Raw genomic sequence first — 26,283 nt, 5'->3', positions numbered from 1 at the left:
ATTTCATTAAGGGAGCTCAACACACAGTAGTATCATATTATCTTCCAAAGGTCTCATCTCCTAATATCACCCCATTGGGAATTAGGGCTTCAACATATGAATTTGAGAGGAACACAAACATGTAGTCCACAATGATCAGATATACTGTATAGAATTATTTTTAAATCCATGTTATCTTGTAGAAGCATGCAAACTATTAAACAAATGTGTATTAAAACTCATTTTGCATACACAAGGATAAACTCCACTGCTGTTCAGCAGCCTTATTTTTGAGCAAATATGTATTGAGCATCCACCGCAAGATCTATAAAAATCAGATCAAGTATTGTATTTACATGGTGCTTTACAGTTTGAAAGCTTTGTTTTCTCTTGCTTTCTCATTTTATCCTCACATCAAATCTGTCAATACAGATATTTTTATCGATTTAGAATGGATTCCACAAACATTTTATCAGAGGCTCCAATTGAACTGGAAAAAACTAGTATCCCTACATTATGGACTTAAGTCTGATGTTTTCATTTAGCCCCTTTGTAGATTATATCATAGTTATTGGAGTCTAGCAGACCCAAATTTGAATGCTGGTTGCAAAATGTTTTAATTGCATTAATGTCACCTAATGTTCTGTAAGCAAAAAAGGGTTTGCCAAGATTTGTTGACATTGTAAACAAGATTAAATGAGTCACTATATTTAAACTATCTATCTCAAGGCCTGGAATATAGCAAACACCCAATACATTCTCTCACAATCCTTCTTTCATTTCCTCTCTTCTTCCCTTTCTTCCTTAAAGACATATCTATGGGTTTAATAGAAGGCAAGGCAGAAGAAACACGATGACAAGTATTGTCTACTTCACAGAAAAATGGCAATTCAATGTTAGCTTGCCTGAGTTCACCCTAAGAATAGATGTCAGTTATTGATAATTCATTGTGCTGAATCCTTGGCCTAGTCTATAAAGCCAAAAGACAAAATTGAATCATTTGCAGGTGTCTTAATTATCTGTGGCTTATAGCCAAATAACCTCAAATTTAGCACCTTAAATTGACAAACATTCATTATCTCACAACACAATTTATGAGGGTCAGGCATTCAGGAGGGGCTTAGCTGTGTGATTCTAGCTCAGGATCTCACATGAGTTACAGTCAAGCCCTCAGGGCTGTAGTAGTCTGAAAAGGCTGAGAAGACACTTCCAAGTTCACTGACTGCTGATGGAAGCTTCAATTCTTCACTACCTGGGCCTCTCTGAAGGGCTACCCACACACCATGATGACTTTCACTAAAGCAAGTGATTCAGGAGAGACAGAGGGATCCAACACAGAAGCTGCAGTCTTTTACAACCTACTCTTGGAAGTGACATACCATCACTTCTGCCATTTGGTATTGATCACGCAGGCAACCCTGGCACAACATGAGATGGGACTACAACAGGGTATGAATATGACTAAACTGGAGAACCCCAAGAGTATCTAGACTTAAACAGGCATGATACAGTATAAGCATTTAGCTTAAATATTTACTCAGTTGGTAACATGTGAGGAGCTTGGTGCTAAATTGCCATTTTGTGGTGTTCCACTTTTTCAACCTTGCAACAGTGAAGGTTTCAAATATCTCTTGCTTTATAATCTTAGGTTAGCATAAAATCTATGCCTCTAAAATTTCCTTCTTGCTCAGCACACCTTGTCTGAGCCACTGGGACCAGCAGGGTTCAGTTTCACCAGGTGTGAAATGGCTGTATTTGTTTGGTAGCCAGCCTCCAACATGGCTCCTAATAATCTGAAATAGGCAAACTTCTTATATTGTCTTATGTCTTTTTAAGTCTAAATACTCTTGAGGACTTTCCAGTTTAGTCAAAATTATCCTCTAGAAGAAACATCTTTCCCATCACTACCTCTTAATGTCTCTGAGCTACAGAATTAATTTCAGTTGTATAGAGAGATTTCCAAAACAATTCATGGAATTTCATTTCAATGACAATTTGATGTAACTCTAGTTCATGTTTTTACATAATATCATATTATATTCTGGTTCAAATAATTGAAAGTAATATTTATACAGTGATTGGTACATAGGAAGTATTATAAATATTTACTGATTAAATATACTTTTTTCTACTACTTTGTATATAAAAGGAGAAAAGAAAATACTGTGATATATTAAATATTGTGTTAATATTGCAAAGGTCAGCAGATGTTAAAGAAAACTAAAAATCCATAAGTATATACATAATTTTAAAATAAGCACATACAAGAGAAGCAAAATGTTTCTGCCAGACTGGAAACTTGGATTTCCAAATAACTATAATTTGAAGAAGAAATGAGAGTTTTTTGCATCTTTTTTAAAGGTCAGTTAGTAAGTATAACAACAAAAACCTATTGCTTTTATTATAGTATATGTATCTAGTTTCAATGAAAATTATATCAGGACTCAAAAACTGAAATTAGAGTAATTCAAAACCACTTCAAATATGTCATGAGCTACCTCTTTTTCAGTCTTGTCTCATAGGTATTTCTATACTATAATTTATAATTCATGATTCTGGCAAGAAAATGAGAAAGTGACTTTTAGAAATCATTTTAAAGGCAATTTTAAACTGACAATTGTTCAAAGATATGATTGAGGAATTTAAATATTCATAAATTTTCTCTATGCTTTATTATTTTAAATTATAATAACCTACACTTTAATAATAATCTGAACTATTCAAACACAATGAATAGAAAGCTAAGAGAATAGTTAACTGATTTTCAGAAATAGTACTTTGCGATCTTATTGTATTAAAAACAGCAGAGTAGAGGGAGATTTAAGAGAAACATTCATAGGTGATAAACAAAGCCTTGCAACAATTTATTTTAAAAAACGAAAGCAATGTCTTTACAAAATAATTTGCTAGAAACAGTTTAAATCACCAGCACAATTAAGACTCATTTGTGATAGTATAAACCCAAAACAAAAGCCCAAGTTCTTGAAGTTGATTCATTCATTTACTCTGCTTTCCCCTAATTTACTTATCTTCATAGCAGTTACCAGTACCTAACCTATTACATATTTTATGTTTTGTTGATGTATTGTCTATATCCACCCACTAGAATATGAACTCCACAACAGGACTCTCTCTCTCTCTCTCTGTAGTATACACTGTTTTATACCCAGATCTTAGAAGACTCTCAGTTCCATACTAGGTGCTATAAACATTTCCTGAATGAATAAATGAATGGTGTTCATGTGCCATGAACTAAGTGCTAAAGATACAGTATGAACAATATAGAATGAGTCTCTATCATGACAGAGCCTATTGCTACTGAAGGTATGGACAGGTAAACAAAAAATTACAAGACCAATATCTTAAGTACTGTGAGAGAGAAGAAAAAAGCATCTGCGACTAATTCTGGAATTGAAGGACAGTTTTCTGAAATTGAAACTCAGACCTGAAAGATTTTTGGAAATTAACCAAGTTTTTAAGAGGTGGGCAGAAAGGGGTGGAAATTGTTCAACATCAGGGAAACTTTATGTGCAAAGGCCCAAGGATGAGAGAAAGAATGGCGTGAAAGAAATTCTATATAATTTTACTGTAGAGTTAAAAATGAGGGGAGGGGTATCAGTGAAGATGTTTTCAGAAGATGCTTTCAGCACCAAGCAAGAGAAAAATCACCTCTAAATCCTGATCTGGCTGTGTAAACATCAGACAAGGAAAGACCCAGTATATTTTTTCCTTTTCTCAGATCTGATTCCTTGCTCCTGATTTCATATTTGGTCCCCCAATCTCCACAGTGGCAGTTTCAAAGTAACTGTCAAAAGCTTTTAGACTTACTTCCTTTACCTTCATATTCAGCATAAAAAAATGGAAGATGATTTCTATTTATAGAAAAAATACTGAGATATATATATATATATATATATTTTTTTTTTTTTTTTTTTTTTTTTTTTTTTTTTTTTTTGGAGACAGAGTCTCGCTTTGTTGCCCAGGCTAGAGTGAGTGCCGTGGCATCAGCCTAGCTCACAGCAACCTCAAACTCCTGGGCTCGAGTGATCCTTCTGCCTCAGCCTCCCGGGTAGCTGGGACTACAGGCATGCGCCACCATGCCCGGCTAATTTTTTATATATATATCAGTTGGCCAATTAATTTCTTTCTATTTATAGTAGAGACAGGGTCTCGCTCTTGCTCAGGCTGGTTTTGAACTCCTGACCTTGAGCAATCCGCCCGCCTCGGCCTCCCAAGAGCTAGGATTACAGGCGTGAGCCACAGCGCCCGGCCTGAGATTTATTTTGATTGGCTCAACTTAGAACACATGAAAACCAGGAAATGGATTGGTCTCCTGCTCAACCCCTGCAGCCCAGGTGGAATCAGCTTCCTTAAAACCATGGGAGCCAATAGAAACCAGGGACTCCTGGTAATGGAAAAGGAAAACGAATGTGTGGCAACAGGACAGGTGTATTTGGTATATAACTTTAGATTGTAGCATAACAGTAATGAGGAGCCACTGAATTGAGCAAAGGAAGAACTCACTCAGATCTTCATGTTAGGAATATCAGTACTTCTGCAATAAGAATAGAGTGAACAGAATCAAGATTAGAAACAGAAAAAATAGTTAGAAGGCTGTTGCAAGGTGCTAGCAGTAGAGGTAGACTGAAAAGGAAAGATTTGAGTGATATTTAATGGTTACAGTTACCATAGACAGACATTAGCAAAGATTAAGATTTATGAAGTGAAACAAAGAGCAGTTAATGATGATTCCCATGTGCTATGATTAGTCAAGTGGACAGATATGGCAAGGACGAAAACAATCTGTGATGGGAAATGATGATTTGGTTTCTGGATATGAGTTTGACAAATCTGTAGGTTATAACCTCAAAGTTGTTTCAGATCTCAGTCTTTCCCTTTCAAAAAATGTTACAGATGTAATGTAATTTTATAATTGAAGTAAAAATGTAAAATTAGACATACTTTTAGTAATTATTAGCAAAGGACCCATTTTCTTTTTATGGTTAATTTTTTTTTTCATAATTGGTAAATGCTGAAGCCTTTTGCCAAACACCAAAGTTTAGGAGGAAAAATTAACAGGAGCATATAACAAATCATCTGTCCTTTTCTTTAAAAAGAAATATAAATGCATATTAAATACCACCTACTATGATGGTATGGAAATACAATAGAATAAGAATCAGACACTTCCTGCTTCAGTATATAAACGAGAAAGCATTGAATGGTATAATATCAAAGTCAAATAGTGACACAGGTAGGATTATAAATGAAGTCTATCAAGAGAAAAAATATTATTATAACACAGTCACCCTAGAAGCTTATAAAAAAGGAAGCATTTTAGTGTAGGACAATATCTACCTGATACATCACTTAGAAGAAGAGGGCTAGATGGTAAGATTAGCAACTGCAGTATGGAACTGATTCAGCAGCAGACATAAGGAAAAATTCCTTGTTTCCAAATTTGCTAAAGGAATGGAACTTTATTAACAAGGAAGCTGAATCTTGGTTATACAATAATGAAGCAAACAAAAGGCATAGCAAAACTGTACTGCATAATAAATCAATGAAAATTTCATGGTGGAAGAGCAGAGCAGAAGGGGGAGAAGAAGAAGAAGGGGGGAAAAAGGAGGGGAGAGGGTAGGGAGAGGGGATAAAAGAAGAGAGAGAGACAAAGAAAGAGAGATAGAGATAGAAAGAACATGTCAACAAGGTAACCAGTTGAGAAATGTCCTGTGGCCTACTGCCTAAAGAAAATGTTTTAGAACAGGGAGTGTTTAATAATTAATTCCAAGCTATTTTCACTGGTATAATATTAAACCCCTATTGTCTCCCCACATTTTCAGGAAAATCTGATATACTGAAATGTCTTTGTGTGGTGGTCTTAAGGATAATAAGAAAATGAGCAGTAGAGGGGGAGGGCAAGATGGTGTACTAGAAGCAGCCTGCACATACCGCTCTCTAGGAGACGACTGAAAACTGCAAGTAGATGTCCATTTACAGATGGATCCTCTTGGAAAAGAGCATAAATAATCAGAGAACTAATGGGAGACACTCAGAATGAAGGAGATGGGGACGAGGGTTCCACTTGCCACGATTGGAAGGTACCTGGTAGAGACTACTACATGTTGGGAAATGACAAAGGAGAGGGTCCCAGGGCCCCACATTCTGTATGTGGACACTGCAACTTGAACTGTGAGGGGCCACTGTGCTAATCGGGGAACTGCTTGGAGATTGTATTATGAAGTTGCTCTGGATAGAAGATGCAGCAGGGACCCAGATTGCTGCAGCTAACACTACTCTGAGCTCTCAGGTCCAGAATACCTGGTCTAGAAGGGATCAGCTTTGCTGCAATTGCCCCAACATCTCTCCTTGCCAGACTGGGGATAGAGCAGGGAGAGAAGATGCTCTTGCATGCCCATGACTAGGAGCCAAGTGACCCACCCCCTACCAGGGAACCCAAGTAGAGCTCAAGAGGTCCACAGTAGAAGCCTCAGGGGAACTAGTGTTAGCAGTGAACCACAGCCATTCAGCATCCCGGCACCCATGGCACCATGCACCAACCAGTGGAACAAAGCCTCCTAGCCCCATGTGCCACCATTCCGAGGCCCATGGGCCCATGGACCCTGGCGGTGAGCAAAGGTCTACAAACCCATAGAGCCACAGGCCCTGTGGCAGATCACATTCCCTGGCACTATACACCAGCTAGCAGGCCACACCTTCTGCCTGTGTGCCACATGTCAGGCAGCACCCTATAGACTCACACACTGTGTAGCAGGCCAATGCTCCTGGACTTGTGTGCTAGATGGCAGGCCACACCCCTTGCCTTTGCATGTCAAAGAATGGGACATGCACCCATGTCAATGAGCAATGCCATGCCTGTAGTTCAGCTCTCCACAATGAACCTGCTAGCCCCAAGCCATCCCCCACTGCATACTGCCATTACACCTAAGCCTGAATGGTGCTAATGCCTGAAGCCCTGGCACCGGTGCCCACTGCCTAGAAAGCCTCACCAAACAGCTACTACCACCAGTGCATGACTTGGACATAGCAATCTCCTGAAATGTCCGACTCAGTGGAGAGGGACTCATCTACTCCCTACCCAAGCTTCCAACAACAGCCTCAGGACCAAAAATCCATACAAAGGTCCCCTAGCATTGGTCAAGGTCCCATGACACACTCAGGCACTAGTCAAAGTCCTGCAAGTCACACTGCGCCAACTGCAGTCCCATGATATGTCCAGGTGCCCAAGAAGCTCTCATGACCCACCCAGGGACCAACCAAGGTCATGTCACTCACCTTCTTGGAGAAAGAATTGTGCAGCCAGCCCCTGCCCAAGCATCCAACAGTGGCCTGGGAACCAACCCACCAATCCAAATGAATATTACCCAGCACTGGCTTAGACTGTGACAACCACATGGGATTGAGATGATGCAGGAGAACAGCTGAGTTATAGGCTATTAGGGCATCCACCTCACCAGGTCAATCCTCTGGAGTAGGACACATAAGTATTATCTAGGAACCTCTCCTCCTTCTCACTAAGTAGGAGAGTTCCCAGCAAAGAAGAACAGGTGTACTGCAAACCTATCAGCTCTGAGCTGAGAGAAGTTACAGATGAGAAGAAATCAGCAAAAAAATTCTGGCAACATGAAAAAACAAGCTAGTTTGACCCCAAAGGGTCATAATAGATCTGCAGCAATAGATACCAACCAAAAGGAAGTTTTCAAAATGTCAGAAATGGATGTAGATTATAGATGGAAGATCCAAGATTAATGGAATGAAAGAGAAAATTGAAAACCAACACACAGAAACCAAAAAAATATTTCAGAACATGAATGAAAAATATGCAAAACTTGCTAAAGAAATTGACAACATAAGATAAACAAAACTTAAAGAATTGATATAGCTGTTTAGAAATCTACAAAATATAGCACAAAGCTTCAAAAACAGTCTAGACCTAGCAGAAAAAAGAATCTCATAGCTTTAGGACAAGGCTTCAACTAACCAGTCAGTTAAAGATCCAGACAAAAAAAAAAGAAGAAAAATGAATAAAGACTCAGAGAAATATGGGACTATGGGAAATAAGCTATTATATGAATCATAGCTATCCTGGAGGAAAAAGGAGAAGCAAAATGCATGGCAAACCTATATGAGGAAATTATTAAAATTAATTCAAGATAGACTTAAATATAAGGCATGAAACCATAAAATATATTCTAGAAGAAAACTTAAGAAGAACTCTTCTAGATATCAGCCTTGGCAAAGAATTTATGAGTAAGACCCCAAAGGCAAATACAGCAACAACAAAAATAAATGGAATTTAATTAAATTAAAAATCTTCTTCATAGCAAAGGAAGTAATCAAGAGAGTGAATAGCCAATCTACATTTCCAGAAGTTCTGTTTGATTTTTATTTAATATTTCAATTTCTTTAGTGAATTTTTCTGCCAAGTCCTGGATTTCTTTTGTGGTTTCTTTGTGTTGGTTATCCATTTTTTCTTGAATATCATTGAGGTTTTCTTACAATCCATGTTTGAAATTCTTCTGTCACATTAGTGTTCTGAATTTGGTTGATGTCCACTGCTAGAGAGCCGGTGTGTTTTTTGTTTGATTCTTCATACTTTCAGAGTTCTTTCACTGATTCCCTCCCATCTGGATGGGCTATTGCTTCTTACCTTTAGATTTTCATTTGAATAATGGCACACCCTGTTTAGTCTCTGAGCCAGTAGGTGGTGTTTGTGGGTGAGATTCAACCACATCCTGTATTATGAGTCAGTAGATGCACTAAAATGGTGTGGAGAATGACCTCTCTGTCAGTAGGTGGCACTTACTGGGAGGAGCAGGCTACAGTGTTGTTTTAGGGTCCTGTAGCCAGCTCTTGTTCCTCTGGAGAGGCACTGTAGTGCCTCAGGTGATGGGTGGGGCCCTGGGACTTCCAGGTATGTCCTTATTCTCCACCTCAGTGGAGCTAGGTAGGGCAGTGAGTCTGGGCAGAGCTGGGTTGGGTGAGCCTGCCCTCAAGCACCACAAATGCTGTTAGCAGGGGTCACAGGTCTGTTCTCTGCTTCTGGGCAAAGCTGTCAGGGAGGGGCTGAAATGGCCCCACTCAGCTGAAAGGTCTGTGTGTGGGACTGGGGCTGTCTGAGACCTGCAGTCTGCAGTGAGCCTCTACTTTCCATCCTCCCTTATTTTGCAGTTTCTCCCAGGCCTCTGCCAGCAGGCAGAAGGGGATAAAATATTCACAAACTATATATTGAAAAAGGACTAATATCCAGAATCTACAAAGAACTCAAACAAATCAGCAAGAAAAAAAACAACTTTGTCAAAAAGTGGGGAAAAGACATGAACAGAAGTGTTTTTCCAAAGAAGACAGACAAATGGTCAAAAAACATGAAAAAATGCTCAATGCCACTAATCATCAGGGAAATGCAAATTAAAACTACAATGAGATAACACCCTACACCTATCAGAATGGCCATTTTATTATTTTTAATAATAAAAAATTCAAAAAACAGTAGTAGGGGTGAATGCAGAGAGAAAGGAACACACTTACACACTGTGGGTGGGACTGCAAATTAATACAACCTCTATGGAAAACAGTATGGAGATTTCTCGAAGAAATTAAAGTAGAGCTATCATTTAATCCAACAATACCACTTTAGGGTATCTACCAAAGGAAAAGAAGTCATTTTATCAAAATGACAGCTACACTCAAATGTTTATCACAGAACAATTCACAATCACAAAGATGTGGAATCAACCTAAGTGCCCCTCAATTCTCGAGTAGATAAAGAAAAAAAAATACACATACATCAAGGAGTACTACTCAGCCATACAAAGTAATGAAATAATGTCATTTTCAGCAACTTGGATAGAACTGGAGACTATTATCCTATATGTGGTATCTCAAAAATGGAAAATCAAACACCACATGTTCTCACTAACAAGTGGGAGCTAAACAACGGGTACACACAGGCACAAAGTGATATACAGGATGTGAGACATCAAGAAGGGGGGAAGGTGGGAGGGAAGTGAGGGATAAAAACTTGTCTATTGGATACAATGAACACTATTCTGGTAACAGGCACACCAAAAAAGGCTGACTTAAGCATTATACAAGGTTTCCATGTAACAAAAACACACATACCCTGTTAATATTTTGAAATTAATAAAGAAAGTGAAGCTGGGCGCGGTGGCTCACGCCTGTAATCCTAGCACTCTGGGAGGCTGAGGCGGGCGGATTGCTCAAGGTCAGGAGTTCGAAACCAGCCTGAGCAAGAGCGAGACCCCGTCTCTACTATAAATAGAAAGAAATTAATTGGCCAACTAATATATCTAAAAAAATTAGCCGGGCATGGTGGCGCATGCCTGTAGTCCCAGCTACTCGGGAGGCTGAGGCAGCAGGATTGCTTGAGCCCAGGAGTTTGAGGTTGCTGTGAGCTAGGCTGATGCCACGGTACTCACTAAGCCTGGGAAAGGAAAGAAAGGAAAGAAAGGAAAGAAAGGAAAGAAAGGAAGGAAGGAAGGAAGGAAGGAAGGAAGGAAGGAAGGAAGGAAGGAAGGAAGGAAGGAAGGAAGGAAGGAAGGAAGGAAGGAAGGAAGGAAGGAAGGAAGGAAGGAAGGAAGGAAGGAAGGAAGAAAGTGAGCATTAATAGAAAGTATGGTCTTCCCTACACGTAACCTGACTACCAATTCTTAGAGTAACACCATCGTCTCAAGAGAAAAGATAGAAGTTACAGGTTCTACTTGTCATGACAGGTTCTCTTGGGATTAGGTTTTATTCTAAACAAATTCAAAGTGAAATTATCTTTACATAACATTATTCATTCATGCATTCAATGAATACAACTGATAGCAAACAAAGTCTTTTCATAGCATGAGTATTTCAATGAAGCAGGTTCAGTGTAGAACTGACCTGAGAGACTGTGACAGAGATAGTAGATGTATTTAGTTACATTTATGGTGGGGAAAGTTAGATAAAGCAATCCTGATATCATTGTTACAGTAGAATATTTCTATACAAAATATATAAATTTTAAGAGGTATTATTTTCAACATCTACCAATAGTACATATTTTTTAAGGACATAGGCCCAAGATTCTAACCCTAGCTCTGAAGCTCTATGTTTTGAGCAAGACATATGATATAGCCAGAACTCGATTTCCTTGCCTATTCATTGAGGGGTTTTGATGGAATGACTGCTCAAGTTTTTTCTCAGCCCAAATAGCATATCGTTCTGATGCCAATTAGATTGTTGCTTTTTTCTAACATGTAGCATTTGTATTATGGTTGTGTTTTTATAAAGGACTTCTATTAAGTCATTTTTTAAAAATAAGACAAAATTCAATATTAGATGTGTCAACCCACTAATGACCTTTTTAAAAAAACTATGCAAATTTCTTTCTAGAAAAAAAAAAGCCCCAAATTACCTATTGAAAACAATGATCTTTGGCAGTGTCTTTTGCTGTCATATTTCTCATTTATAGGATTCTTACACTTTCCCAAATTTCAGTGCTCTATTAGAAAAGTGAGAAAATGTAATTATATCTAATTGCCATGACAGGTTTCCATATGATATAGCTTTATTATAAAATCACTTTGGGGAGCTATATTAATTTACTTATTCAGAAAACATGTATTATTTTATTAAATTAGTAAGAGTAAGAACTGGTTTTAAGCATGGGCCAAAGCATACATAACACACTCTCCCTGTCAAAAAGATTCATAAATAACATCTGAACGTCCATGTAATACAAAATATTTTAAAAGAAAATAGAAAGCAAGTATAGAAAGAATGGCAGAGACTATTCTGGTTGAAACATAACATCTCTATAAAATGGAAATAATAATAATAATACCTAACATAGATGGTTGTTGTAGGTATTAAAGAAGAAAATTTGTAGAGCATTTGTACACATAATTATTCAATAAATGATTTCACTGAATTTTCCCCATAGGTTTACTTATTCCAATTTTACAGATGAAAGAAGTGAGGTAAAAAGCACAGACCTAGTAAATAGTGATGTTGATATTCAGGCTCATCAATATGACTCCAGAGGCAACAGACTTAACTAATGTACTATAACACTTTCCATATTTACTATACCCGTGCCTATAATTTCTTGCACATGGCAACAAAGAGTTTTATTGACAGTTAAGTATTGCATTAGACATTGAATGACATACAGACTTTGAAGACATACATTGCTGAGTAACTGGAGTAAACTAATTTTATCACTCCAGTAAACATAATGATCTAAAATTCTTTGCAGCAGATGGTGAATCTTAAGGACTCATGTTTTATTCCAGGTATGGAATAAACCAGGAAAGGAATTAGAAATATTCAGTGAAACAGGGCAAACCTATTACAAGTAGCAGTCGGAAGCATAGTCCGGCTGGTATAGTAGTCAAACAGTAACAATTTGGTGGCAATTCAGGCAGGTGATGCCTACATAAGAGGTAAGAACAGATGTCCTCAAAGGCAAGTATAGAAACAAAAGCTGGAAGCCTAGTGGCAGGAGAAATAAAATAGTAGCAAGAGTTCAAATACAGCAAGTACAGTGAAACTCCACCATAATGCTATATTAGATCCAAAATAAATAGATGACTAACCTGTAGTATGTGAAGTTACGATATATGACATTACCTAAAGGACGGGGGTAAGGCTGCTGCAGAGGATGGGAGCCAATTGCTAATCACATTCTTTCCAAATTTACACTATTGCAGTGTCCGTTATACCAATGTTTCACTGTGCTGACCATTTATCCAACAAACCCCCAAATCATCATGGACAACTCCACAGGTAGTATTATTATCCCCACTTGCACAGATGAAAAAACTGAATTGTAATGAGGTTAGTTGCTTGCCCAAGATCAAACAGCCAATACAGGGCATTGTCACTGCTTCAAGATTTCTAAGTAATGAAAGCTTTAGGAGATATCTCTTTTTAAAAAACTTTATTGTTTAAATAGTGGTTTTAAATTAGTAGACCAGGAATTGCTATACTACTAGTCTTCAGCAATCAAGGAAATTATAGCTGTCATCCACCTATGCATCCTTCATGTTGCAACACATTTATTTATTTTGCCTTTTTCCTTAGAGAAGGAAACAAAATAGATGTTCTAATAACCACCATACTATGTCAGTTAGCATGATGTGAATTTTCAGGTTGAATCATGGTGATACATTAAAGGAAATAATGACCTCCTCTGGAGGAGACATTCAGCTGGAAGGAGGAAGTTTTGTACTTGTTATTGAAGTTAACACCATCTTCATGGGTAGCTGGGACTACAGTGGAGATAATGAGATTCCTGAATTTATCTCAGATCATACGGACAGCTGCCATCCTAATGCAGTAATATGCAAGATGAGAGCATGTATCCAGAGTTTTGAGATCTCAGTGGTGTTCTTTTACATATGCATGACATTTTAAATACCAAAAAAATGTAAAAGAAAATTTAAAAGTACACATATTGATCATTTTAACCTCCAGTTCAAATAAGACTATATGGGCTTGATTTTATTCTCCTTTGGAATATGTCAAATCTCTGTAGAGATATTTCTACCTTTTAGCTAACAGGGAATTATATATTTTTCCCTCAAATAGTAGTTGTTATTATAAGATAAAATATGCCAGAGACTGAGGATTTTATGTATGTAGAAAAGCATAATCTTAGCCCTCAAAGGTTTTCCAAGGGAAGCTATGGTATGAATAAGTCTCAGTATATTTTTTATTAATATGAATTAGAGAGTCCTACAAATGAATTAAATATCTAACATTTTTCTGCTTGTTATACAATGTACATAACTTCAGAATAAAAGAAAAAAGGCCATTTATCTACATGTTTCAAAACATTCGTTATGCTTTCTCTAATCTTTGAGCCTGAGAAAGTGCTTTTTTTAAGCAAATGAAAGAAATAGAAACAACTACAAAGAAATTAACCCCTCTAAATTAACTGTTTAGGTATTTTAGTGAGAACCCAGATTTTTGTCAGAATTCAAGGCCTCTACATAGTTAGAGAAGATAGAAAATCCTAAAAACTCCTATCCAGACCTTGGCAAGCTCCAAGGCCAGGCTACCACCAATACAGTCAGTTTGACTATTTCAGTAAAATCAATCAAGTTCTATACAAGTTTATTAAGTACCTACTGTATATAGACACTAAGCTAAGTACTGGTGCCTGGAATCCCAGAGGTACCATTCTACAGGGAAGAAAGAAAGACAAAAAGAAAAAAGTGCAAGAGATAAAATCTATATATTCTCCAGCAGACCAAGTAGGGTAAATCAGGGCTAGGATCTACCATTTCTAAAACTAACTTTTTAAGTAATGATAGTGTCAGAAACCATGGAATTAAATAATAAACTGAAATTGTACAAGTGGAAAAACTAAAAAATATTTTTTATTCATGGGTCCATTAAGTAATTAATTCATTTCCTCAATAAATACATATTCAGTGCATGTCTGTGCCAGACACTCTTCTAAGCACTTAATATAATTCATCACATTAATGCTTTTAAAAAATCTTATGAGAAAAATATGGTATACAGATGCTCCTTGACTTATGATAAAAATATCATAATTAGGAATTAGTTGAAAATATTGTAGGTTAAAAATGCATTTAATACATCTAACCTGTGGAATGTCATAGCTTAGCCTTGCCTGCCTTAAACATACTCAGAACACTTACCTTAGCCTACAGTTGGGCAAAATCACACCTCTGTAGGATATAGTTTGCTAGCCCTCAGGGTTGCATGGCTGACTGGGACCTGCAGCTTCCTGCTGCCCAACATTGTGAGAGATTGTACTACATATCGCTAGCCCAGGAAAAGATCAAAATTCAAAATGCGAAGTATGGTTTCTACTGAATGTGTATCCCTCTCGCACCCTTGTAAAGTCTAAAAACCTTAAGTGGAACCATTGTAAGTTGTAGACCATCAATGTACTTTATATTTAAGGATTAGGGAACCCCGAAACTTAAATTTTGGTCATATTAACTAATTGTCCATATACATGGCAGTCAAGTTCCAATCCGTTCATGCTTCAGGTATTTATTATTTGGTAGTGAGAAAACAATGAGGAAAACAGAGTCATTCCTGCCCTCTCGGAGCTCATACTGGAGAACAGTAACTCGCTTGGATTCATGCAGTCTCTGCTCTTCAAAGTGCCCTAGGCATTGAAGGATCTTCCTCAAAATTATCCAAGTCTCCCTCCTGTGCATGGGCTTAACTGAAGCCAGTAGTACTGTACGGGGACAAGTCTCAGGCCCAGACTAGGACCCTGTGGCCCCTGTTCTCTATGTCTCTTTTCCAGGCACTTTCCAAATTTCAGTAATAGGCATGAGTCCAGAGGCTCCACAAAAATCCAAGATTCATGACTCTGATGTCATCCCCTGGCCTCTGGGCTGGGCCTTGCTTCTTGAAGGCTGACCTGGAGAGAAAATTGCTCCCTTTAAGCCAGTGTCTTATCTCTTTCACAATTACATGAAATCAGGCCTCCAAAATATCCAGGATAAGCTGATCGTATGAGATGCTCACTCTGATCAGGTACAAGGTGAGTTCAGGATTCTGGGCTACCACTGGTGCACTGCTTACCATCTGGCTTGAGCTCATGTATTGGCTCTCATATTGAAATCATGTCAGATTTCCTATATCCATGTTCTCAACACAGTGCTGCCTCTAGTCTTTAGCATCTGAGGGTGGTGACAGACATGTTTTCCTCTATGAGTCCCCTAGTACCAGCACCCCACGTAGGCTCAATGGCATATGTGAGGGAGCACTGTAGGGTATTGTACCTGTATCATCCAAAGGATTTTTAGACTGTTGCTCCACAAAACCTTAGAGCCCTTCTGATCAATGCCCTCTTTTGCCTCTCACAGATGTGATGATGTGTGATGTCATGTTTTCCCAGGTCAGTCTTAACCATGCTGAAGAGAGGACTTTGCTCAAATGGAACCACTCTTCTCATTCTATCTCTGGCCCCTCTTCTAGTCTTCCTGTTGTTGGCAATGTATGAAAGGCAGGACTATACTCAACACTGGAAGAAAATCACATTCCAGGCTTAAATTAGCCTAAAGAGTTTGAAAAGACATGGTTAGAAGATGTGTTGTCATACCTTTATGGTCTAAGATTCCTAATTTAATGTTATCAGAAAACAAATTATCATTTACATTTTGTACACACTCTAGGTAAGACTTCTGTCATTAACAGAGTGCTGCTATGACAACTCCTGAAGGGGTCATTGAAAGCCAATATTCATGGGAGTACAATATATACAAAGTATTAAGTAATGATATATCTAGCATTAAATAAATGGCATTAGGAAATTGCAGAGGTAAGGAGATCTATGTTGTTTCAGATTCTGACCAGCCATTGCATTGTGAGTAATGACAGTGTTGCTACCTTATTCACATGGCAAAAATTAAGAACAGGAAAAGACAGTGCCTGACTACCACAGAAGATCCCCACTTGTACTGAGATTTGATGATAATAAATAAGTACCTTTTTTTTTCTACCCATCAATCTTAGTCTTCACTGATAAATCTTTATGTCTCAAATATGCCCAAGAATCTTGTAATATATTTTTAACCAAATTCCTTATATAGATACAGGACTTACGAACTAAAACATTTTCCAAAACTAAAATATTTCTCCAGAGTTCTGTACATCCAGGTGTGTTCTGGATGGAGACAGATATTCTCTTCAAAGTAGAATTATAACCTGCTACATGTGATAAGAAGGAAAACAATTGTGGGCATTAGAATTTTCTGATATCTGCTGGAGTACAGGTCCCTGAATGATATTTAAGCTGAGAGATAACAAGTGAGTTGGATTTTACTCAGGAAAGAGGAGAAAAAAGGGAACCATATATGTAATGTCCAAGAAACAGCAGTGGAAAGGCCAGTGTACTTGAAAGGCAAGGGGTGAGAGGGAGAGTGACTTTGGCAGATGAACAGTGGTGAGGGCAGACAAGGACTTGGGGTCATATTAAATAGTTGAGACTATATCCAAAGATCAATGGGAGGCCATTGGAGGTGCTTAAGCAAGAAAGTGACATGATCAGATTTGTGTTTTTAAAAGATGACTGTGTCTTCAGATTACAAAACAGACTACACTCAGAAAAGAGCATGCTCAGGGAGGATGATTAAAAGGCTATTGGCAGTAAATCAGGTAACAGATGAATGATGCTAGAGTACAGCTGTCATAATAGATATGGAGAGAAAAAGAATAGAATTGAGATATATTTGGGCAAGATTTGTTAATGTACTACATGGGAGATGGGGATGAAAGGAATGTGTTGGGGAAATTCCTAGATTTATGGTTTGCATATTTGGTTGGACTGTGATATTATTCATTTAGATATGAACACAGGAGGAGGATCAGTTTTCAGGAAGACATCATCAGTTCAGTATGATGTAGTTTAAATTTGAGCAGCTTTCAGATATCTAAATGAAGACATCAAAAAGGCAGTGGTATATATGGCCCTGTAAGATTCCAAACCCCAGCATATCTGGCTTGAAAATAAATTATCTTTCGCTAAACTACACATCTATGTGCAGGAGACAAATCTTACCCTTAACAATTTCACAATTAATGGGGGAATAGACATATTAACCAACCAATGTTCTAAAAAATTTTATTTTTTAATTGTCTTTTATTTCAAAATATTAAGGGGGTACAAATATTTTTGTTACTTGTATAGCTTTTGTAATTCTTGAGTCAGGGCTATAAGTGTGCCCATTACCCAAATAGTGTTCACTGTACCTGTTAGGTAGGTTTTTGCACCTTCCCTTAACCCCCATTTCCCCTACTTGATTTCCAATGACTTTTATTTCTCTCTGTACAATTGTGTGTCTCTCGGTTACTTCCAATGTATTAGAGAGTACATGTGGTGTTTGTTTTTCCATTCTTGTGATACTTCACTTAGGATAGATAATACCCTTCAGTCCCATCCAAATTGCTGCAAGAAGCACTAATTCATCATTTTTTATGGCTGAATAGTACTCCATGGTGTGTGTGTATATATATATACACACACACACCATGGAGTACTATATATATATATCACATTTTGTTAATCCACTTATGAATTGATGGTTATTGGGGTTGATTCCACATCTTTGCAGTTGTAAATTATGCTACAGTGAACATTGGAGTGCAGATGGCTTTTGGATGAAATGACTTTTTTTCCTTTGGGTAAAAATACCCAGTAGTGGGATTGCTGGATTGAATGGTAGGACTACATTTATTTATTTAAGGAGCCTCCATACCATTTTTTATAGAGGTTGTACTAATATAATTTACAGTCCCACAAACAATGTTTAAGTGTTCCTTTTCTCTCTGCATCTACAGCAGCATCTATTATTTTTGGACTTTTTAATAAAATCCACTCTAACAGGGGTAAGGTGCTATCCCACTGTGGTTTTAATTTGCATTTACCTGATGATTAGTGATATTGAGGATTTTTTCATGTGTTTTTTGGCCATTTTAAATGCCATTTTGGAAATATATTTAAAGTGTTTCATTGGCTATACAGAAGCTTTTTAGGTGAATCAAGTCCCATTTGTTAATTTTTATTGTTGCTATGATTGCCTTTAGGGTCTTCTTCATAAATTCTTTGTGGAGGCCAATATCTAGAAGAGTTTTTCCAACATTTTCTTCTAGAATTCTTATAATTTCATGTGTTGGATTTAAGTCTGTTTTCCATAGTGAATTAATTTTTATGACTAGTGAGAGATACAGATCCTGTTTGAGTCTTCTGTATGTGGCTATCCCATTTTCCCAGCCCCCCATTTACTGAAGAGTGATTGTTTTCCCTGGTGTGTGTTTTTGTCTGCTTTGTCAAAGAGTAGATAGTGATATGAGCATGGTTCTATATCTGGGTTCTCTAGATAACCTACAGAATGGGAGAAAATATTTGCATGCCATACATCTGATAAACAGCCAATAACCAGGATCTATAAAGAACTCAAATTAGCAAGAAAAATCAAACAGCCTCATTAAAAAGTGGGCAAAAGATATAAACAGAACTTTTTCAAAAGAACATAGACTAAGATGGGGGGATCAGATACATGTGATAAGTTAAATATATAACATGTTAGAGAGTGTCAAGTGATAAGGAGAATTAAAAAAACAGAAAAGGGATATAGGATTTAGTGAATGACTCAAGGTTAAGATCTAAGAAAGTAGCATCAAAAAAGACTTAAAGAAAATGAGCACACAAGTTCTTCAAATATCTGCAGGAGGATATTATCTGCAGTAAATACCAGGGCCTAAACACATACAACGAGCTGGTGTCTGGATGGTGTATCATTCTCTACTTCCTGTCTCACTCCTAGTGGTCTGTGCTTCTACTCTCCCATAAGACTTGCCAGAGACTCTAATCAGTGTCTTTCTGTGCTACATATACCACCAGAGCCATTGAATGGTTCCACATTCATGCCAGAGTCATATAAACTAAATGGCAGGGACACTTGTACCACAGTCTAGGCTGACTGCAGAGGCTTCTCTAGCTCTAGGCCCCATTCAAAATTGTAGGCTTTCTGAGTCACTTAGTAACAGGATTAGAACAGTATTTCCAAGTGTGGCATATACTGTGCTTAAAATCTAAAAACAATCTTTCAAAGACTCTTTTTTTTTAGTAGTGAAAAATGCAAGGTTGCAAGGGGCAATTATCTTTGAAGGGGATGTCTGTGCATTCCCCAAATCACTGAACTCCTAAAAACTTTACCCACATGGTAGGTCCCTGAGTTTTAATAACATTTATATCTCAACCTCTGGAAGGCATATGTCTTACAGGGCATCCTGTTCACGGGTCCAATTAACTAGAAGTTAGCAATATAGTAGACAAGTGGGCTTATCATATACTGTGGAATATCTAGATGACCAAGGTCTTTTCAAACTACATTGTAAAAGAGGGAAGGAGAGTTAACTCTGAACTAGGTTAATTGAGAACCTGTAGGGTTGTCCAGATCAAGTAAAAGCAAATTATTTTTAATTATTCTTATGAAAGGGTATTGAAAAGTATGGATTTGCCAAAGTAATATTTCAAAATCAAGCACCAAAGTCTTTGTTGATATATTCTAGCAAAGATATCACATCTGGCACAGCAGCTGCTATTGGCATTGCCATTTGAGCAAGTTTGCAGTATTCCCCACAATCTACCAACCGTGAAGGGGCCAGCTTAATAAATTATAAAAACTTATAATGAGGATCACTCCTCCTATACTCATTCATTGATCTTTGAGGGTGGAACTAAACTCTGCCATTATTGGATCTCAGATGCAGTATAGCTTCTGATTTATTACATTGTCAGGGTGGTATAGTTTTAAGGGCACCCAGCTCTCCTTCATACAGAAACAGTGTGCTTCCAGATGCTAAATATATTCTTATTATACACTCAGGAAATTTTGAAATAACTACCACAAGTGAGCCTGGGACCACTTAAAGCCCCAGAGAGACAGATAGATATTCAAGCTATCATCTGGCTGCCATAAGCCCCCAATCAAACAAGGCTTCATGATGGCAATTTTGAACTTCTGATATCAATGTAAATTGGAACCCTTTAGCTTCCAAAAGGTTTGGAAATTACCTTTCTCTAGTGTGCAGTTACTCTGGTAAATGACAGTAGAATTTGGAGTGGGGGAGAACTACTGAGGGAATAACAACCACACACATTTGTCTTGTGGTGAAGTCCTTCTTTAGGAGGACTTGGCATGTTCTTTAGCTGATGGGTTCTAAGGGTAATAAATGGCTCACATTTGGAAATGGAATGAACAATTGTAATTTCCCATTGCATTGGGTGATGTTAGCCTCCTGCTCATCTGCTTTTAATCTATCTGGACCCTAGACACACCAGGTTGTTCAGCCATTCCCATAGATCCCTGCATATCTGTGTCTCCTTGGAGCGAATTTGGTCTACTGCCCATTATGATAATATTATCCACCTTGTCCCTAATGTTTAGGTGTTGTCCCTGGTTCCTGCTCTTCTGGAATGATACCATATTACTGACATGAGAAATCTGCTTTTCAACAGTATTTCCTACAATCAACCCTGTGCAACACAGGACAGCCTCCTCAGAGCTCCTCAATGTTGCTGGTGTTCTCTTCTATGACACATTCATTACTTAATCAATCATTAAGGAAGTGTCTGCTGAGCTGTCCTAAAAAGCGTATCATTTGGTGAGTACTGAGATCTTATAGTACCTACTTCTATTTCCTTAATCCTCTAATAAGGTAGATATAACATTTCTATCTCATATGCACCATAATTTTCCCCAAGCTTCCAAGATCCACCCTAGCAGCATAATAAAATAGAATACAGGTACTTTTCCTAAGAAGTTGAATCCTAAGTAATAGGATAATTCCCTTATATTAATAAACTCTCCATTATCCAACTTTATATTATAATATGTAATATAATCTATATAATAGAGTATAATCTAGCTTTGTATGCATATGTATGTATAAAAAATGTATTCCAGAATCCACCATTTAAAGAAGATGGTGCTTTTTCCTAGAATAGTTTTAGATTTACAAAAAAATTATAAAGGTGGTCCAGCAAGCTCTCATACACTCTGAATTCAGTATGGTACAATTGTTATAATTAATGAACCAATAATGATACATTATTATTAATTAAATCTACACTTTATTCAGATATTCTTAGTTATTACCTAATTTCCTTTTTCTCCTCTAAGATCCCATCCAGTATAAAATTAATCATTTAATCCCTTTAATCATTCTTATGGACTGAATGTTTGTGTCTCCCTCAAATTTATATATTAAAATCCTAACTCCCCAATGTGATGGTATTAGGAGGTAGAGCCTTTGGGAACCTTGATGTTACCTGAACATCAAGGTAATTTTTTTAAATATAGAAAATAAGGGTACCACTCCACCACAACTTGTAGGATGAAATAGCATTACTGATTTATAGTCTGGTTTTTACAATGAAATTTATGATCACAGATTAGCCATTCTTCTCTTAGTTTTCATGCCTCATAATTTAAAATGTGTTTCTACCTTCTAACTTTTATGTTCTCTGGGTAGGTCTGTATACTTTCTGTCAACATCTATCACCAAATATGACTTGTTACATAAGCCCAGTACTTGGGAATTGGGACTGGTTAGGCAGCTTAGATGGCACCTAAAATTAATTCTAAATCTCTCAAAATTATAATTAACTCTCCCTTAATTTTTTCCTACTTAAACAGAAGATCTTTTAGAATCCGTTTTGTATAATGTAAATATACCCTAGATTAAATAAATTGATCCAATATGACTCTTTTCCAATAATTTTTAATGGATGAAAAAGAGGGGGTGGGGGAAGATAGAGAGAGATGGCCTGAGTAATAAATAACTATCTGCCAGTATCTGATTCTATGGCTTTTCTGTAACCTGTATTTCTTGTTTTCAATGAAACAATGTTGTATCCTATCTCTAAATCCCGCTTTCCTGAATAAGCTAGCTTGTATTCTTACATTTACAATTGAAAGATTCCTAGATTCCTAACAAAACAGGTGTCTAGGCTAGAATCTTAATAAAAGCAACATAAAAGCTCCCACTAAAACCTCTCAAAGACCTGCTATCATACAAGTTTAGGGCATGAATTTCTACTTTTTATCAAATTCATTGTCTAAATTACCAAAAAATAAAAAAAATAAAAAAACCATAGAGTTGATACTTTTATGCTTTGTATTTCTTCAATCTTTCCAATTCAACATGATTCCTCAAAGATCATATCTGGTGCCTTCTTCCTTAAATCTTCTTATTGCCCTAACATAAAATTCAGCGAGGGAAGGCCAAGACACAATTCATTTGAGCAGCTGAAATAATCAGTTCTCACATTTTCTGGGAGGATATTTTTCCAGCTTGAAGATCAGTTATCCTAAGAGAAAACTTCCCTTATCTCTGTGATATTCATTCATACTCTTTTTCTCAGCCATCCCCAGGCCTAAATCTCCCTTTATCTTCTTACTGCAAATATAAATATAATGGTCCTTTCAGTTTTTCTGAACATTTTTAGAAGCATCAGCTCATTTAAGGTGTTAGTCTTCCTGATGCTGTTCTTAAAATTTAAGTTGTTAAAACTTTTTATACATATCTTTAAAAATTTGAGCTCAAGAGAAATTTCATCTGTCCTTTCATGACTTACTTGGGTTTTTTGTATAGTTCAAATCTTATCAAGAAAATCCTCACTGTGGTTGCAGAATGCCCCCCTGAAGATGTTCATGCACTAACTAATCCCTGCCCTTTTACATGGCAAAAGGGAATTGACAGATACAATTAAAGTTACAGACCTTAAATAGGCAATTACCCTGGGTGATCCATGTGTGCTAAATCTAATCTCAGGAGCACTTAAAAGAAGAAGATTTTCCCCTGGACAGAGAAGCAGCAAAAAGAGAAGTCAGATTTCAAATGAGGAAAGGGACTCGATCTGCTGTTACTCAAGGGAGCCATATGGAAAGCATGCGAAGGAACAAATGCAAAATCCAGGAACAAAGACCTGCCCGGCAGACAGCTGGCAAAGAAAATCAGGACCTTAGTTCTACAACCTCAAGGAAATGAATTTGGTCAACAACTTGAATAAGAACCAGATAATATCTCAGCCCAGCTAAAACATTAATTTTGGCCTTGTGAGGCCTTGAGCAGAGAATCTAGCTTAACCACACTGTGCCCAGACTTCTGATCCACAAAATTATGAGATAATAAGTGGGTATTGTTTTAAGCCACTAATTATGTAGTAATTTGTTATAGCAGCAATATAAAATTAATACACTCACAACTCTCTTCCCTTTTTAGAGCCCTATCTCATGAAAGTGAGTCTATCTTTCCCCTTATTTTTATGAAGTTGGCCTTCACAATACCTAAATTGTATGTCCATCCTGGCCAGCCTACCTTCATAGCTACTGTGGCTTCCAAAATGGCATAGTTTCCTTTCCTCAAAGCTTTCCATCTCTTCTATGTACAAATTCTTTTGAAGAGAGGGTCAAAATTAGAACAGCAGTTTCTGTATTTGTTCTTTCTGTCTCTTGTGGGATGAAGTAATCAGCAAGGCAAGTCCAGAACTTGTCGGATACTCTGATTTTAGCCAACCGAGACTTCCAGCAGATGTCCAGAAAGCCTCTCATTTTGCCTCCGTGCCAGTTCTGTAGTTTGTGTCAGGAACACATCATCCATTCCCTCCATCTGTTAGTCTGTCACCTTCAAATTTAAAAATTATAAATAAGCAGCATTTATGTATTTGTCTTTGAGTTGGTAGTAATGTTACTTCAGTGCCTCTTTTTACACTCTCATAAATGTTCCCTTTGAAGTCATGTTTAAATACATATATTTATTTATGGTGTACAACATAATGTTTTGATGTAAGTATGCATTGTGGAGTGGTTAAATCAAGCTAATTAACATATGTATCACCTGACAAAGTTATCATTTTTTGTGTGTGGTAAGAACACTTAAAATCTGCTCTCAGCAATTTTTCAGTACTATATACAAGACATTGTTATTAACTATAATCATTGTAATGAATAATAGATCTCTTGAAATTATTCTTCCTGTCTAAATAAAGTTTTGCAACCATTGACCAACATCTCCCCAGTCCCTCCACTCTCCAGCTGCTGGCGTAACCACCATTCTACTCTCTGCTTTTATGAGTTCAATTTTTTTAGATTTCATATATAAGTGTCATCATGTGGTATTTGTCTTTCTGTGTCTGGCTTATTTCACTTAACATAAAGCCCTCTAGGTTCATCCATGTTGTTGCAAATGACAGGATTCCTTCTTCTTTAATGATAAATATAATAGTATTCTATTATGTATATAGAACACATTTTCTTTATTCATCTGTTGATGGACACTTAGTTTGATTCCATATCTTGGTTATTACAAATAACATTGCATTGGACATCAGAGTGAAGGTATCTCTTTAAGATACTTTTTATTTCCTTTAGGCTCTATATCCAGAAATGGGTTTGCTGGATCATATTGTACTTCTATTTTTAGTTGTTTGAGGAACCTTTATACTGTTTTCCATAACGGCTGTACTAATTTACATTCCAATCAACAGTGTACAAGGGTTTCCTTTTCTCTACATCCTTCCCAACACTTATTATTATTTTTTTGATAATAGATATTCTAACAGGTATGTAGTAATATCTCATTATGGTTTAATTCATATTTCCCTGATGATTAGGAATATTGGGTGTTTTTTCATAAACCTATTGGTCATTTGTATGTCTTCTTTTGAGAAATATCTATTCAGGTCCTTTGCCCATTTTTAAATCAGGTTCTATTTTGTTAGATTTATTTCATTTCTTATCTTGCTATTGATTTAATCAAGTTCTTCATAAATTTTGGATATTAACCCCTTATCAGATATATGGCTTGTAAACATTTTCTCATTCCATATGTTGTCTATTTACTCTGTTATTTCCTTTGCTATGCAGAAGCTTTATATTTTGATATATTTTCATATGTCTATTTTTGCTTTTGTTAGCTGTGCTTTTGAAGTCATATTCAAAAAAATTATCAATAATTTTTTACCATGTGTTTTCTTATAGTAATTTTACAATTTCATGTCTAACATTTAAATCTTTAATCCATTTTGAGTTGATTTTTATATGTGGTGTGAGATTAAGATCTAATTTCATTCTTTAGTGTGTAGCTCTCCAGTTTTCCCAACACTCTTTATTGAAGGAATCATCCTTTTCCCATTGTATGTCCTTGGCCCCTACTTCAAAAGTCAATTTACACTAAATGTGTGAATTTATTTCTATAGCTTGTTCCATTGGCCAATGTGTTTGTTTTGATTATATAGCTCTGCAGTAGATTTTGAAATCAGGTAGTATGATACCTTCAGCTTTGTTCTTTTTGCTCAAGATTTCTATGTTATTCAGGGTTGTTTTTTTTTTTGTTGTTGTTGTTGTATATGAATTTTAGGATTACTTTTTCTATTTCTAAAAAACGTCATTAGAATTTCCATAGGAATTGCATTGAATCTGCAGATTGCTTGGGGTAGTATGGACATTTTAAAAATATTAATTCTTCTATTCCTTGAACATTGTACTTTCTTCAATTTCTTTTATCAAAGTTTTGTAGTTTTTAACATACAGATTTTCACTTCCTTGGTTAAATTCATTCCCAAGTATTTTTTTGTGGCAATTGAAAATGAGATTGTTTTCTTGATTTCTTCTTCAGATAGTTTATTTTTGTTGTATATAAATGCTACTGATTTGTGTATGTTGATTTTGTATCCTGTAATATTACTGAATTTGTTAATTCTAATAATTTTTTAGTGGAGTCTTTAGAGCT

The sequence above is a fragment of the Microcebus murinus genome, chromosome 10 (assembly GCF_040939455.1).
Source record: "Microcebus murinus isolate Inina chromosome 10, M.murinus_Inina_mat1.0, whole genome shotgun sequence".
In the NCBI taxonomy this organism is placed as follows: domain Eukaryota; kingdom Metazoa; phylum Chordata; class Mammalia; order Primates; family Cheirogaleidae; genus Microcebus; species Microcebus murinus.
This window is presented reverse-complemented; position numbering follows the sequence as displayed.